Genomic DNA, 17934 nt, shown 5'->3' with positions numbered 1-17934 from the left:
ATGAGGTATCTGGTGGCTGGAGTCACAAGACAGGTGTATTTGCATAGCAACCAGCACTGATGAGATACAGTAGTGGTGGGGTCATGAAGTCCATTTCTTTTAAAATTGTTAGTTTCTTCAAAGTCTACTGTCTTCCAGGCCCCAGAATTTGAAACCATCTGCATTCCTTTCCAGTACTGATTCTGCCATAAAGCTGAGGGATTTTTTTGTATTTACCATCTCCCTCAACTTCTTTCCACTCAATCTCACTATCTTTGATAAATTACATGTTTTTGGTTATTCTGGTAGTTGCCTTCAACATCTTCAAATAATAGACTGAAATTGCTCTTCCCTGATCTGACAACTGTTCACTTCCTGCTATGAACAAGAAGAAATTTGTCCACATTCCCTTCTTTCCATCTCCTTTCCCTGTCCATCTTCAAATGTTTACTTATATATTATTATTCTTACAATGTCAAGTTTCATAACATCTATATTCTCTGCTATATTGTAATTATATAGTCTATAATTTAATTCTAAAAATTGAAACTAATGAATTCCACAGAACTGAAATTTTATTACAAGGAAAAAGTCAACCAATTTTTTCTACAAAGAGTTTCTTTTACTTCGTTTTTGAATCCTATGTCATCATCTTTTTTTTTTTTTGACTGACAGAAAGAACTCTAAGTTTTTTGTTTTTTTTCTTCCAGAAAATATAGATGACTGAGTGAAAAACTTTATGAACTCTTACATAAAAAGTCTTTATTTTTCTTTCAAAGTTTGAGGGGATAGAATTCTTATTTCAAAATCATTGTCCTCCAGATGTTTGAAGGCACTGCTTCACTGTCCTGGGCTTCTTATGTTACTGATGAGAAATTCTGATGTAAGTTTTGATTCTCTTTGGAAGCTTTCTGTTTTTTACCCTTGATGTTCTGAAATTTTAACAAAGTCGGTCTAAATTTTCTTTTCACTAATTCTGTCCTAATTTAGTGTGCTCTTTCTATTTTACAATCCATGTGTCTTTCTTTAACTAAGGGAGAATGTCTTTTATTATAGCTTTGCCTATTTCTATCCCTCCCTCTCCCTCGGTCATTGTCCGGTCTCTGCTTCTAGATCTCTATTTGATGGATACTGAAGCTTCTGGACCTATCCTCCATGGGCATTAATTTTTTTTTTCTCTTTGAGGTTTTACTCTACATTCTGGGATATTTTCTTAGTTTTAATGTCTAGATCACCAATCTCTCTTCATCCATATCCATTGTGTCACTCGGTTCATCCACTAAATTTTTTCTCAGGAGTCATATTTTTAAATTTCAATAATTATTTTCTTTTCTCTGATTATTCTCTCTTCATAGGAACTGCATTCTATTAAATGAAATAATATCAATTATTGTTGAAGATACTAATGATAATTTATTTTAGGGTTTTCTTATAGTTGAGCTGTTTCCTTTTGTAAACTCTCTTTTTCTTTGTTCCTATCTTAGGCCTTCTCTTTCTGCTGTTGGTTTTCTGCTAATGTTTGGTGATCCTGGTTGTCCATACATATTTAAAAGTGAAGGACTATGTTGTGAAATTAGTATATGTGTTAGGATGCAGATTCTATCTCCTATAACAAGGACCCGACTGCAAGAGTGGCTTAGACGAGACAGAGTTTATTCGTCTTGTGTAACAGTCTGAGTGTAAGTGGCCATGGACTGATATGGTGGCTTCACAGCATGGGTATCTTTGATCTTACTCTTCTGTCATCCACAGCATTTGGCTCCCATCTCCCACCATCACACCCACATCCTGATCAACAGGAAAGAGAAAGGGGAGGGCAAGACCTGGAGTTTATACATGTTTTGGGTTCACACCAGCCACAGACCACACCTAGCTCATAGGAAGCCCAGGAAACGAAGTCTTCAGCTGGGCGGTACTCAGTTAACATCCATCACTACAGAAGAGAAAAAAAGATACTGATGAAACAATGAACTGCATAGGGCTTTCTGTGAAGTCTTTGGTCTATTTTTCTGAAAGGTTTGCCCTTAAATAGGATGGTGAAACCATGAGCCCATCCCATGGGCGAGTTCTATGTACGAGGGTAAAGCATTATGAGTCTCCCTGTAGGGCTGTGGAGAGGGAGCTGGCCAGGGGACTCCTGCAACTGCCCAAAGAAGGGCTTTCCTCCGTGGTGGACATAGTGGTAGACTTCACCGGAGGCAGAACTGCCTGTGCTTCCCTGCTTGCTCCCTGCCACCATGCCAAGTCGCTCGGAGGCCTGGATCTCCCTTGGCTGGGCTCCTCTCTCAGACGCTGGCTCGTTGCTTTCCTTAGCATTTACTGGGATTTGGCCTGCCGCTGGCTGCCTGCCTATAGAAAGTGAGAGGGGTTGAACTGTGCTTGCTCTTCGGAAAAGTTCTTTAAGAGAGGCTGTAATCCTGGCGTCCCCTTCCTGTCCTTTGTTTTGTTGGCTCTCAGCTTGAACTACGCTTGGCATTCCTGGGATAGAAATCACTTAGGCCTCTGGGTCAGACACAGGGCTGCAGTGACTTCTGCTGATTTCCCTGCTGCTGCAATTTCATGGGATTCCTTGCTTCCCAAGACTTACTGGCATTTTCGGTCCACAGATGGCATTCTGTCTTGTTTTCCAAGATTATGATGTCATCCTTGCAAAAGGCTTTCTCTGCCATCTAAGAATTCCTAGGGAAGACGTGGAGGTGGGCATTGTGCTCTGCAGTAAGGAAATCATTGCGGTATGACTCAGGGCACATGACTTGCCCAGGGACACACATTCCATAAGGGGGGCTGGGAGTCAGGGCAGGCATGTGGTCCAGAGTGCATGCTCCTGACTACCTCCCCATGTGACCTCCATGGCTGCCACCTGCATAATCAATCAAGGAAACACTGGAACTTTGCTCCAGGTGTAGGGGGTGGACCCCAGCCTGAGAATCTGGAGACTTAGACTTTGCACCCACTTTGAGACCCCACTCTGCTACCTGCTCCATATTTGAAAAAGAGAATGTTGGGCTCGGAGAACCTTACCCACCCTGATATTCTGGAAGCTTTGCTGCCCAGCCTGAGCCCACCAGCTGTCCCAGGCCCCCTCACTCCAGGCCTGATGCTGGGCCTCACTGAACCTTCCTATCAGGACTGGGTGAATATGACTCCTGCTTCTTGACATTCTGGGCTTTTTCTCTAAGACCTGACCTGACCTCACCCTTCTGCCTGGCTGGTAATCCCACCCTATGCCCCTCTCTAGCCTCCCAACCTGCTTCTTCCCACTCCCTCCCACCTGTGTCCCAACTCCTCCCCTCCCTTCCTGCCTCTTAGCCATGGATCAAGCCCCTCCCTTGGTCCTGATGCCTGGTCCCCCTTCTCTTCTTTGTCTAGTCAAATCCTACTTATCACCCTGCCAACTTCTCCCTGGGGCCTCCGAGGTCCCAGATAGAACCTTTACCTTGGGATTCGGTTAAACCTCTATGCAGATAATACTAATACTCTTACTGGCACCTGGCATGGGTGCATGATTATAGCTCACTAAAGGCCTTCGCAGCCACCGTCTCATCTAATTGCCCAGGTTCTTCCCTGCAGAGAGGACCCACTGTTCATGCTCCATCTCCCCCCTCAGATGGTAAACACAATGTCTGAACAGCGTTTCACCATTGAACAGTTCCTCACCACAGCCCTCAGGGAAGGGCCTTATCATCTAATTTTGCAGAAGAGGAGGCAGATGTTCAGAGAGGTAGGGGGTTCACCAGGGGCTGATTCCATGACCCAGGTGTGCTTCTCGAGGAGAACTTGCTTCCCGGTTTGCACCCAGGATCAGACTAATTTCTGTCTTCATGCTCCATCCTTAGCCCCGGCAAATATGACGTTCTGAACTCAGGAGGGATTCGTTGACATAAAAAAGAGAATTCACCAAGGCTTAGAATCACCCTCCTATAGCACCTCCCTCCAGAGCCTGCGATGCCTGCCCCCACCCCCACCTCCATCTTTGCCCTTGAGAAAATGGGCAGAGGTGGGATCTTGAGAGCCTGAAATCCTGGTGCCTTTTCCCTTCTCCCAGAATCTCAGAAAAACCCAATGGCATTTCTTCATTGTCCTGAAGACAGGGGGCAGCCTCTGCTAGTTGTCCTTGCCAGTCCAGCAGGGTAAATCCAGCCCCTCCTCCCAGGATACAGTCCCCGGAGGCTCTGGGGCAGTGAGAAGAGAAGCGGGGAATACAGGGCTGCCCTGTGGAGGGAGAGGTGGAGGGCAGCCAGGTGCTGGCTGAGTCCTCTCCCTTGATGCCAGGCAAGGCACAGCCCTGCTCACTCACCCTGAGACTCCCACTCCCTTCCTGAGAATTCTAAATCCTTCTAACATTCCAAATCCTCTCCCAGTGGGTTCCCCAGCAGGTTGCAGCTCAAGTGAATGATCTCTCTTTCCCAATGGGACCACACCCCTGCTTTCCTGCCCAAGTCACTCAGAGCCCCCCTCTCTGTGGCAATGACAGCTGCCAATTCTTGACCGCTGACTGTGTGCTCAGGGCTGGGCTCCGGGTGTTGAACTAATGGTTTTGCCCACCATATCTCCATCTACAGATGTTAGACAGCAGAGGCTTTTATCACCTCCACAGTTTCTGTGCCTGCCCCACTGTAGCACCATGGGTGTTTGTGAGTGAATGAATGACGTTTTAATGATAAAAAAAAACCTTAGTTAGTGGATAGTTTACAGAAGCCACTTAAATTCCTTCCTGGAAAAGGGGATATATTAATTTCCAAAACTAGAGAGTATATTAATCTATTAATGAATAGGATTTTCTAAATTTTGAGTGTCTTTCTCATAAGCCTAACTTATGGAACCTGCTATATTAGATGGTGTCTAGTATAATTCACAGACCATAAATTTCATTCCTCTAAATGTATAATGGGGTGGATTTCAGAATATTGACAACGTTGTGCAACCATCATCGTCCTCTGATTTTAGAACATTTCATCACTCTGTACAGAAACCCGGTATCCATTAGCAGTCATGCAGATTACCTGTCCCCAGCCTCTGGCAACAACCAACTTATCTATTATCTGTTTCTATGGATTTGCCTATTCTGGACATCTATATATATAAAAGCCTAAGTGACTGTCCGACCATTCAACCATCCGACCGGTAGCTATGACACACAATGACCACCAGGGGGCAGATGCTCTGACCGGTAGCTACGATGCACATTGACCACCAGGGGGCAGACGCTCAACGCAGGAGCTGCCAAGCTGCAGTGACTTGGCAGCTACAGTTCTCTCGGAACCAGAGAGGAAGGAGCCCGATTCTGAGGTGCATCACCCGAGAACTGCCCTCTCGCAACCCAGGACCCCTTGGGGGATGTTGGAGAGCTGGTTTCGGCCCGATCCTTGCAGGCCAGGCTGAGGGACCCCACCTGTGCACGAATCCATGCACCAGGCCTCTAGTTTTATATAAATGGAATCATACAATATGTGTTTTTTTGTGTCTGGCTTCTTTCACTTGGTATAATGTCTTTAGTCATTTGCTTTAAGAAAAATCAGCATTTCAGGCTGTATCTCAAGGCCCCTGGTCCCCAGGGAATCTGAGGCCGCACTGCCTGTAGGGTCATGGGCAGCCACGAGCCATCAGGACAGCATACGGTCCGACAGTGTGGGAGTCAGATGGGAGAGCCTGGTCACAGTGAGGACGGTTGGAAGCCAGTTACAGAACTAGCGGTGGAACCAGTCACACATGGGGACTGCACTTGCATGGTCCTCGGGGGAAGAGAGAGCCCAGACCTGATTCTCTGGTGGGAGAGAGGAGTGGCAAAGCCACCAGCTGGGCCTGCCATTCTGAGTCTGAGGGGACAATCCCATTTCTGAGGTGGCCTCAACAGAAGGTACGGTCCCCAGGGCTGGACTGGATCAGATCTGAGGGTGCAGAGCAGGCAACAGCCACCCAATCTCTTTGCCCTCCTCTCCATCTAACCCAGGCATCCTTCTAGCTGAGAAGCAGCGCCGGGCAGGAAGTCCCACAGGCTGCGTTGAGCCAAGAAAGGATGCTTTGGTCTTAGGCAGTGTGTGCATGCACTGATTACTTCATTAATTAGTTAATGCCCTTTTTGTTTTTTTAACAATTTTAACTCGCTTTATTCCATGGAGGATCTGAGGTGGTTTACAAAAACAAAATAAGCACAGAAATTAAAAAATGACAAATCAACACAGGGGAGATGGAAGACAGAAGTGCAGACCAGAGAGCCAGATGAGCAAGGGTAGGTAGTTTAGGGGGCCCCACAGGTGGCTCTGGGCCCTGAGATCAGGGTGCAGCTTCCTGGCAGCCAAAGAAAGAAGGACAACGCACTTAATCGCACATTCTCAGTGTCCTGACGATAAACACACCTGTTCCCAGGAAGAGCAAAGCTCTCCTTGGCACTAAGATCTGAAGGGAATTTCTCCCCTGCTGTTTTCAATAGGGAGCCATTCATTAAGTCATTCCTCCAATGCTTCTTGGGCTCCAACGTGCCAGCACTGGGCTGGCTCTGCTGGCTTCTCAGATGCCAGGTGGGCCCCACCCTTTGCATCATTAGTTCTTGTTTGGGAAACACTGTGCCACTTGGTGACCACCATGCCAAGTTTTGCCAGAAACACATACCATCTGTACTGTTATTTGTGTAGTATTTTAATTTGCATTGACTTGTTAAAAGATCATCTCATCCTAAGCAATAAGGATCACCAGTGTAACTGCCCACTCTAAGGTTTTATTGAATTAAATAAATTACTAATAAAAGAAAGAATTTCACCCATGCTTTCCTCTAAAATCACCCCATGTTTCACTAGTGATTTTTGTCCCCCGCACTTGACATAAGCCCCACCCCTCAGCCCATGCATTGGGGAATGCCTCCCCCTTTATGGAAGGCAACGCTCCACCTCACCTTCTCCACCTGACGGAGTGGTGGTGGCGACCCTGGGTGACTCTGGTTAAGGCTCCCCCATCACTCCCCATCTCACAGAGCTGGAGGGGCCCTTGAGCAGTGTCCAGTTCAAAGCCCACGTGTGACAGACAAAGATGCTAGAACTCAGGGAGCAGAAAGAACTCACCCCAAATCACAAGGCTAGTGACAGGGCAGCTGTCAAGACTTCTCCCTCTGCCTTCGTCACTGCCCCAGAGGGACTGTGAGCATTCTGTAACCAAAGACTGGAACTCACTGAAGGAGTGGAAGAGAGGGACTGGGTTCTCCTCTAACCCTGCGGTAAGCCCTGTGAGGGCAGGAACCTCGTCTGGTTTGTTCACCCAGGTAAATCTAGCTAGTACCCCGCACTCTGCCTGACACACAGTAGGTGCTCAGGTAACAACTGTAGAATGTTAACACCAAGTTCAGGACAGTGGTCTCCTCTAGAAGTGGGGGAGGGACTTTTGATTGTGCAGGGCTATGCAGGTTTCCACTATATTTGTTGAAATATTTTTAAAATTTGTCAATGACAGTTGACATTTAATATTATTTTATATTAGTGTCAAGTGTACAGCATAGTGATTAGACATTAATATAATTTACAAAGTGATCCCCCGATAAGTCTAATACCCACCTAGCACCATACATAGTTATTACAATATTATTTACTATATTCCCTATGCTGTACTTTACATCTCTATGTGTTGAAAACTTCTTAAAATGGGGCGGTGGGTTTACTGCTGTTTGTTACATTATTGTCTATTTTGATGTTGCTGTTTGTTTGAAATATTTTATAAAATGTAAACGTATTTGTTAAATACATGAATAAATCTAGTTTCACAAACAACTGTATTTTCTCTCAGCTAATATAGCACCTGTGCCCCATCTCAAGTAGCTCCAACTGATGTGGAAGAAATTGCTCTGGTTTCCATGGCAGGTATACCCCATGGGGGTCTTCTCAGCTCGTCACCTCTCCTCCACTCCCAAAGCCTGTGGCACTTGGGTGGTGAATCTGAACATAACTGAGGCCAACCGAGGCAGAGTCCATCTCAAACCAGGCCATGACATTGCTGGGGTGGCTCCCACAAACCCACCTGGTCTGAGAGAAGACACCTGGAGAACCCCAGCTGGACCCGAGTGGGCAGAGCACCACATTGGGGCAGTGAGTGTTTCTGTAAAACCAAGCCACCAACCAATGTCTTTGCTTCCACCTGCAAAACAGTCTACTGGTAGTCTTGGCATATAGATTTTGTGAACAACATACTATCTTGTTGGATCAAATGCCAGCCTAGGATGCAATTTGAGATTGCCAGGCCGGATCCACAAAGTCACACAGTTCCAGGTCTGGAAGGGACCTCCATGGTCATTGGGACACATTCCCATACCTGCCTCAAGCCTGTCCAGGGGCTGCTCCCAGGAGGCCACTCATGTCCTGGGGCAGCAGCGATCACTCTTCTTTGTTTGTAAGAAGATGGGGGCGGCATTTTTTGTTTTTATAAAAATGGAACCACCCCCTGTACATTTCTCTACGCCTTGCTTTGCTCATGGAAAGTCTTTCTAAGTCAAAGGTCAACATTTTTTGAGCAGTTTGAATATACCAGGCACAGTTATAAGCACCTCACATACACCAAGTCTATAGGGCAGGGACTACTCTAATTCCTACTTAAAAAAAAAAAAAAGACTGATAGTCAGAGAGGTTACATAACACAGCTTGTAAGTGCTGGCATCCAGATTGGAACCCACAGTCTGTCCCCACCCCTGTGTTCGTAACCACTGCATCTTACTGCCTTTCTGAACAGAGACAGGGCTGTCTTATTCTTTTTGAAACTGAATGATGGACCATGTCTGGATATAACTCTTTCAAATGTTCCCTACTGTTAAATTCTCAGATTTTTTATTTATATTATTATTTTTTTGCTGCTGGAATAGCAGCAGACTGTAAAGATATGCCTTACAGTCTAGTGCTATTGTTCTATCGGTCGGATGATCAGAAGTGGGACTTCGGGCCAAAGGGTGTGTGTGTTTTGGGTTGAAGACTAGACTGAGTTGCAGGTGGAAGCAAAAACGTTGTTTGTGGCATCTTCCTAAGGATGGGCCATGTGGTTTTCACTCACTGGTTTTGCTTCTGTCCTGAGGACATACCTCTGGCCCCTCTTCTCCAGAACAACCTCTGTTGGGGACAGTCTTCTCTTTTCCAGTTTCTTCAAATGGTCCTCTGACAACATGGTTGGGTGTCCCCAATAGCTGGTCCAGACACCTCGTAAAGTTCAGAGCCTCTGGGTGACCTCCCCACTGAAGACACATGCAGAGAGGGGCGGATTGCATGCCGATGTCAGTGGTGCAGCAGGAGAGATCCAAGTAGGTGGGGCTCAGAGTTCTTATCCTCAGCTCCTCCCCAATCACACACATGCCTTCCTGAGACAGAGACCCTTGGCAGGATATTAAAGACCAGCCAAATTCTACCCTCACACAATAAAAAGAACTCATTCTCCACTTAGAGAGGATGCCAATGGTTTTGGAGCCAGAAAGATCTTCACGCATCTTCTAGCTCAATGACTAACCCCGGCTCATGCATTGGGTGTAGGGCAGCATTTATGTGAGCTCGGAGCAGGGTCACAGGAGGGAGGGATGCTTTTCTCCAGTTCCCTCTGCCTGCTGGTTCCTAGAAACTGTCTTACTAGAAAGGCATAGTGTAAATATTTTGCTAAGCAGCCAAGAGAGGAAACTTACCCAGGCTGAGCTGCCCTGTGCTGGGCACTGGCCATGGACACAATGCTCAATGAGGGCCATTATCTAGGAAGGGAGGGCTGTTTGTTCCGCTGCGGGTCAGTGCCAGAGCCCGGAGCCACCAGGCTTGCCACTCTGGCTGCCACACAGAAGAGCCTCCTTGCGCTCAGCAGACTCTGTGGTTATGCAATACCGGGCCAGGAGGTTAACTCTCCCCGGACAGGAGCCAAGCCTTGTTCCTTCCTGCCTGAGCATGTCCATCTGAAAATGCTCAAAATTGAGGGCCTCAGTGTTTGCAAAAAATGCTCTGGCCTCGAACCTGCTGGTTTATTCCAAAGGGCGTAGCGTGCCCATCCCTGTAGCTTCTGGCACCCTCCTACGAGGCCCTGGGCCCCAGCCATGGTGTCTGCCCACTGCTCCTCAGGTATCACTCACAAGCCTCCCAGTCCTGCCTCCCAGCCTGTGCTCTGCCATTCCCTCTGCCTGGAACATTCCTCCCCCTTCCTCTGTCAGTTGTGTCTAGTCTAAGGCACCCCTTTCTTAAGCACAAATTCCATCTGACATCCTCAAAGCCTTCCCCTGCAGCCACCAGTGACCAAGCTGAAGTAATGTTTTCAAGCCAAAAGAAATCTTGGAAAGAATCTCTACAACGGCCCCATCTTCCAGATGAAAAAACGGAGGCTGAGACGGGTTGACTAGGCTGAGAGCAGATGAGTAAGTGTATCAGCAGGCTCTCCTTTTAAACTCCTCTCTGACACCTGGCATCCCATCTGTCAGGGGGTCAGATCAGCTTTGCCTTCAATGTACCCAGAATCCAACCACCTCCCACCACCGGCACAGCCTCCAGCCTGGTGTGGAGCACTACCCCTCCTGAGGATGGCACAGCCTCCAGCTGGTCTCGGAGCTGTCTTGACCTCCTGCGGAGTGGTCTCCACATAGCCAGGGGGGCCTTTAAGAACACATGCAAAATCTATGCTGATGTCAGTGGTGCAGGAGGAGAAATCCAAGTAAGTGGGGCTCAGAGTTCTTATCTTCAGCTCCTCCCCAATCACACACATGCCTTCCGGAGACAGAGGCCCTTGTGCTCAGACTTCCAGTGGCTTCTCAATTGTTCACACACACTCTGCCTGTCCCTTCTCCAGCCTCCTAAGCTCCCTCCTCCCGCCAACCTTCCAGCCACACTGGCCTCCTTGCTGTCCCCCCAGCATGATCCTACCTCTTACCGACACTTCCCCAGATAGCACAGTGCTCGCCCCTCACCCCAGGTCTGCTTAGATGCCACCTTCTCAGTCAGGTCCTCCTGACTGTCATCTAGACACATATTGTACATTTTACATAACAAAAGGTAATATCTTCATATGCATTTTATTGATAAAATAGTCATATCTTTACTATCTCCCAAAGTATACAGTAGGTGATACGGTGATAGCACAGGAGTGAGCAAAAGTAGCTTTACAGGTGTAATACAAATAAATACTACAGTAAGTAATAAATAATAACACGAGAATAAACTGTGTTTCACAGACTCACAACTACAAACCTCCTTTTGCCCCACCCCGTATGTTAGCTTGTTTCTTCCATTAGCATGTGCCTCCGAGAGGCAGGCCTTCTGCGCTTTGTCTGACGATGGCGCCTGGAGCCTTGGTTTAGGTAGGGCTGGTTTTAGGGATCCACCTCTCTGAGGACAGAGGATGGTGATGACAGTGACACAGTGTGTGTGGAAGGGGACGAGTTTGGTAGCACATGCAGGACCAGTGGAAGGATGGGCTCTGAAGGCTCCAGGGAGGCCACTAGGAGGCTGCCCAGATGCTATATTTTTAGGGCCCTTATGGGGGAAACACACAGACCTGGGCCTCAGAGCCTCCGGGTCCAGCCCAGGCAGAGCTGCTCCACAACAGCAAATTCACAGAGGCGGCCACAGAGGCTCTCTGACGGGGCTCCGAGAACCCAGGCCTGGCTGGCCCCTCCCTGCGTTTAGGCACCTTGAGTCTGCAAGCCCTGGAATGTACATATATTCAAAAGCTCCCAGTGGGTGACTGGTAGGCCCTGCTGGGTTTGGGGACCTCAGTCAAGTCCTCTACACAGAATTTTTGGTTCCAGTAATGCATATCTGTTGAGTAATGAGAGATGGATGGGAAGGGGAAGGAGCTAAAAGATAGTCACAGGAGAGGAAGAGGAAGGTTCTGAGCAACCAAATGCTCCCAGGACGCATGCCAACCAGCACAAGCACACACTGAATGGCCGGGCTTGTCCTGGCAGGCGGGGCGGGAGGATCCAGGTCTCACTGGCTCTCCCACACCTGCAGCTACACTGGCGGGAGCACAGATCTCAATCAGACAGAAACGCATGATTTCGCTTTCATCGGGATTGGCGTTTTTCTTTATCCGGGGCACACTTTCTTTGAGGTTGGTTGGGTTTATTCTAAAGAGAGGCCTGACTGAGTTACCGGGTGACTGACTGTTCACATTTCTCTTTTCCTGATCTGCTCCTGCCCATCCTGACTCTGCTCGCATCTCCGCGCATCCTCTCTCACCTGAGCCCTTTCCTCCTTGTGCCCGTGCTCATTCCACAGGCTTTGGTTCTTAATCTCCTACTTGTCTCTCTCTGCATTTCTCACCTTGTCTCATTAGCAGCTTCCACAGCTGCACACATCACCTGCCCAGCCCCGGGGCTCCCAGTCCTGCATTTCCGGCTGCCAGCATCTTGGCTTGGTGATCCCACTGCCTCTCAAACTCAATATGCTTGGCATCAAACTCATCTTTTCTCCTCCTCTGCCTCTGGTACTACTATTCTCCTCACCGCCAGGACTGCAACATCAGAACCACCTGGGAACCCTGCTCCTCTGCCCCCATATCACCCCTCTGTCCATCCACCCTACCCATCCCCTCATTTACACACTTACTGACCAAGCACCCTGGGTACCAGGCTGTGCTGGGCTCTGGGACATTCACCATGGCTGTCCCTCTTCCCTCGGCTGGACCTCCGGGACCACCCCAGGCCCTGAGATTGTGAGGAAGCCTGTTCCAAACCAGGCAGTTCCACATCTGCAGGGAATCCACAGTGTGGCCTTGGGCAAGTCTCTTGCCTCGTCCTCCTCTGCTCTTTGAGAGGATTATTCATTCCTGCCTCACCTCTGCCCAGTCTGGCTGTGGTGCCCACAGGGGACGTCAATCTGAAGAATACTTAAGCTCATCACCCTCCACCTTGCAGCCTTCTTTATTCCTACAGACCATGGCTCTAACCCTCCAGGCAGAAACAAGGCCTCAGAATCTTCATTTTAAAGAAACACCCTAGACAATTCTGTTGCAGGGTGTGTGTGTGTGTGTGTGTGTGTGTACCACACTTTGAGAATTTCTGGCTCACAGGATAAAGTCCAAATTCCCTCAATACTCCCCAGTCCCTGGTCAGACCCTAGCCCTGCTTTCCACTCCTGGGTCTGTCCCATCAGCCTCCCTCAGGAGGGTTCTCAGCGCTCACCAGGCTGGTCTGTCCACTCACCACCCTGAACCCAGAACCAATTCTGCCCTTCTTTTAGTTCCCCAGCACAGAAGGCCTTCCTCTGAAAGTCCTTTTCCCACCAAGCAAGATCCAATCCAAATGCCTTCTCCTTCCTCTATTCAGGTCAGAAGCACCACTTGTCATTGGTCCCCCACAGTCACATGCACCGTGGTATCCACCTGAGTCCCTGGCTGGCTCTCATTCTAGCTTCCTAACTAGACACGAGCTCCCTGAGGACCACCATCCCTCTTGCAGCTCTTGTGTTCAAGAACAAATGCTTATTGAGCGCCTGTGAAAACCTAAACACCTACCCCAGGGCACGCAAAGGACGAAGGCAGAATTCCTGCCTGGAGGGGCGCCCTCTCTAATGGCAAAGGCAGAGGGTGCTCCCATAATTGATCACAGGAGAAATAAAGATACGGAACCACGGGATCCCAGAGCAAAGATTCCTAAAGCCATGGGGGAGGGACACACTGGAGGCTGAGAAGGAAAATCCAGGAAGAAGGAACAGCATGAGCGAAGGATTAAAGTGTGAGGAGTTCCACAGGAGCAGGGGGAGGAGGAGGAAGAGGGATGGAGACAGGAACGGCGGGGTTGGGAATGCTGAGCTAAGGAGTTGGACTCATCCTGCCGGTCAGGGGTTGGCAAGCCAGCCCGCTGCCTGTTTTTGTACATAAAGTTTTACTGGAACACAGCCACGCCATTCTCTTCCACCCTGTCCGTGGCTACTTTCACATAACAACAGCAGAGGTGTGTGTCCAGCAACGCTTAAAATATTTACTCGCTGGCCATTGAGAGGAAAAGTTCTGCCGATCCCTGTCATAGGCGTTGGAAGCCATTAGTGAATGTTAAGCAGGCGACAGCATGATCAGCTTTGTGTTTTATCTTCCTATCACCCTGGGACAAGGTAGGGATGGGCTGGAGCAGACAAGCCAGTGGGAAGGGGAGGTGGTAGGGAGGCAGGTATACTGTCCAGTTGGGGATATGGATATCGACAACACAGTTGTTTATTAAGAGATGTATTAAGAGTTGCTGTGTGCCCTCACGGGGCTAAGTAAGCCCTTTACACATATTCCTTCATTTAATCTGCACAGCAACCGCAGGTACTGCTGCCTCCCCATCTTACAGACGAGGAGGCACGGGGAGGTGAGGCAGCTTACCCAAGGTCACACAGCTGGTATGCAGCCGAGCCAGGAAGCAGACCCAGTGCCAAGCTCAAGGTCTTTGGGGTCGAGCATGTTTGCTTGTTGATGGGTCGCTACCAGCCTCCCTGAGAATTCACAGAACACAGTCGTCCACAGGAGAAAATCTACCCTGAGTTGAGTCAGGCAGGAAGTGGGAGGCAGGAGTGTGGCTATTTTGGAAAAGCGACATGAAAAACCACGAAACTTCCTACCTGTCCCGTTTTGCTCCCATCTGTCCTGGGAAACAAGGCTGCCCCTCTCTTAGATAAAAAGGTGTTTCTCCCCACACAGTGGCTCTGCTGGTGGTGGTGGGAGAGAGCACTAAGCTTAGCACACGTTTGCTATTTTTAAAGGACTAGATAAACAAACAGGGCTATGTAAATAAGAAAAAAAAATGAGGTCATCCCTTTAAAATCTAAAAATGTTCTTTTTCTATGGGGTGAGCAGCAAAACCTCAGAAAGAACTGGTGCTTTTTTATCCCCAAGAGGCCTTCTCCAGCCCACAGCCTCTCAAAGCCAGCAGGCTCGCCCTTCCCTCCCTGCACCCACCGAGGGAAGGCAGGAGGCCTGGGAGGAGGGACTCCTGGGTTTTATTCCTGGCTCTGTAGGCTTTGCCTCCACTGACCAAAGCCATTGCCCAACCCAGTCACCACCTGCCTGGGGCCCTGCCGGGTTACTCACAAGCGTTGCCCATGCTCATGGGCCCTCTTCCTGCCCAAAGCGGGCTTGGCGTGCTGACCCAGCTGACCTCTGCCTTCCCTCGCCTCTCCCCTGCCCCTTCCCCCACCTTGATCTGCTGAGTGGGCGCAAAGGCCCTTTGCATACTGATTAGAAGCTCTCCATATGCTCATTCCACCCCACTCCATTTCTCTTCCAATATTTTAAACTTTCCCCATGTTCTTCTGGACCCCTTCCTCCAAGCCCACGGCTGGAACTCATTAGAGGAGCCGCAGAGAGCTGCGTTTACGTCATCAACAATAGTTAGGAGACACCTTAACTTCGGCAGAAACTCACGAGAGGAGGCTTCTCCGTGCTTCCCGCACCCCCTTCCTGGTCACCTCACTTCTCTCCTCCACCATCTTTTACTGCCTCCTCCCCACTCTGGGCATCCGTGGCTCCTCCGTTATCCTTCAGCACAGAAACGAGAACCACCAAAACCTGCCAAAGGGGCAGTTTCCAAGTTGGGTTCCATGGGAGTGTTTCCGGGGCGCTTCAAGTGTCACGTGAGATTTTATTCCAAAATATAGTTTGACTCCTAGTAAAGCCCCTAAGAAAAATGGACCTGCGCCTTACATCATGGCCTACGGCACAGGGTGCCCACGGAGCACAGCCACGGGTGCCGCTTAACCGGGTGTGTGCTTCGGGCTAAGCCTGGCAGATCTTGAGCTTCAGTGTTGAAATATGTCTTCAGCTGGAAAGTTGGAGCTCTTTACTGGGCATCTTTCCGTAGTTGTTGAAATTCAGGACTATACATGCTTCCATAAACCACACAAACAAGATCCCTCTGAGGCTCTCAGTGATATGAAAACGTATTACATGAATTATCACAAAAATGCAATAAATGACTGTGTGCTTCCTGTCTGAGTGTTGTAATAAGAAGGAATTCAAGCAGTGGTTTGAAACTGTCAGTGATGCAAACCAGAATTCCCTTCTCGTCCCGCACATCCGCAGAACTGTGAACTGAAGTCCATCCTGGGCTGCAGGTAAGTCGTTAGAACCGGCTGCCACTCACAGCCTCTGACTGATATGCCTTAGAATTTTCCTAACCCTGTGCAACCAGCCAAAACAAAACAAAAACACAGAGGCAATCCTGGGTGTTACAGCTGTTATAGCATCTGGAACACAGGCCAGCAAATTTCCAGAAAGGGCCGAATAGTATTTCTCTCTGTGGGACAGTCTGTCCCAACCACTCCGCTCTGCCATTGGAGAGCAGCCAATATGTGAATGAGTGGCATGGCTGTGCTCCAGTAACATTTAATTTACAATAATCAGGCTGTAGTTTGCCCACCCCCATCTAGACCCGAGATTCCAGTGCTTTCATGCGTCAGAGTCATTGTTCTATGGATGGATGGTGAGAATAAACAGGTGTTAAAATTTTTACTTTATAAATAAATGTGCATTAATAAACTACCACTTTAATCCGTTTTGTATCCTTGGCATCCCAGGCAGGATTTGACGGGTGAAAAATGGCTTCTAAGACGACAAAAGTTTGCAAACTACTAGCACGGAGCTTTGCGGCTGAGAAAACGCTTTCATGTCCATTTTCAAAGTAGGTTCGCCCTCTAGTCACTGATTCGGAAATCACATTTATTCTGAAACGAGGCCCTTACTGAAGGAGGGGCTCTGACTCCACATTTCAGATGGTGTCAATGGCCTCTCCAACACAGGGGAGTCCACGAGGCCACAGAAGGCTGGCACGTGGCACATCTGCCGGGCCTGAGCCTTCCACTCATGCAGATGCCCTGGATTCCAGCCCCTTCCTGGTGGCTGGGGAAGCTGGGCCAGCAGTGGGCCATGCGTGCCGGGCACTCCAGAAGCACTGAGTCAGCATCCCATTAATCACAGATGCTTTTATTCCCTCGGGAGAGCACAGGAAGGGGTGGGGAGCAGACTTCTTGCTGGAACTGACAGCTCACTTCCCTCTGAGCCAGTCTCATCCTCTACAGACTCTTCCCTGCAGCTGGCAGAGCCACGTGGACAAAAGGACAGTTTGGGAGTGAAGTGGAGAGGGCACATGCCTGGTCTGGGGAGGATTCCTCCTCTGCTCTGCCCAGGACAGCTCCCCCATATCTCTGCCTGCATCCCTCAGCGGTTTCTTAGGTACCCACCGCACCCCTAGCTGAATAAGCCCAGCTCTGCCCTGAGACTGCCCATGGAGGAGACCCACGATCTAACTGATATGTGCAGAGGAAATAAATGCTAATTTGAGGCCCCATGAGAAATCATCCCAGGATGCCGAGGAAAGGGGACCCACTCATTCCAGCTCTATTGATGCCTGTGACATGTAGACATTCCTATGGGAGTGGGGGGCATCCTTGAAGCTGTTAGGGCTCCTCAGGACACATCTTGGTGGAGAAGAACTACTGGGTCTTTTGTAACCAGAGGCTCTGCTCCTTGTTAGCAGTGTGACTATCTTCAAACTACTGCACCTCTTCATGCTTTTCCTTATTTTCACAAAAGGGGCAATGGGACCAGCTGCACTGGGTTTTCTGCAGGACCTTGTCTTGTCTGTAAAGTGTAAAGTGTCAGGGCCCACATGCAGTGCCGGCCCTTTCTTCACCCCAACTCTCGGGAACTCAGGCACCTTGACCCAAGGGCAGAGCCCGGCAGACATGTCACAGCACTGCTCCTGGCAGGACGGGGTGGCGGCCCAGCTGCCTGTGAGTCAGTGGGGCTGCTCATGTTTGGGGAGCCCTTGCTGTGTGCCCCGCATGGTTCTAGGGGCCTTACCTGTATTTGACAGCAGCCCCGTGAGGTAGGGACCACAACTTTCCTATTTTATAAGTGAGAGATGAGGCAGAGGGACTGAGCAGCTGCTGGGGCTGGGGTTGGAGCTTGGGGAGACCCAGAACTTTCATTATTAAGCACCACATCAAATAGCCTCTAAAAATGAGGCTCGCCCTAACCGTTTGGCTCAGT

General features: G+C 49.1%; 1 protein-coding gene across 4 annotated transcripts in view; it reads right to left on the bottom strand.

Annotated features, from left to right (window-relative positions):
* Window positions 1-17934, bottom strand: part of HIVEP3 (HIVEP zinc finger 3) — a 400522-nt gene that overhangs the window by 53411 nt on the left and 329177 nt on the right. The window lies entirely within an intron of this gene.

Source organism: Myotis yumanensis, unplaced genomic scaffold (genome assembly GCF_028538775.1).
Source record: "Myotis yumanensis isolate MYYU_CA2020_CCGP unplaced genomic scaffold, mMyoYum1.0.hap1 SCAF_2, whole genome shotgun sequence".
NCBI lineage: Eukaryota > Metazoa > Chordata > Mammalia > Chiroptera > Vespertilionidae > Myotis > Myotis yumanensis.
The sequence above is the reverse complement of the archived record's forward strand: the minus strand, read 5'-3'. Positions and strand labels throughout refer to the sequence as shown.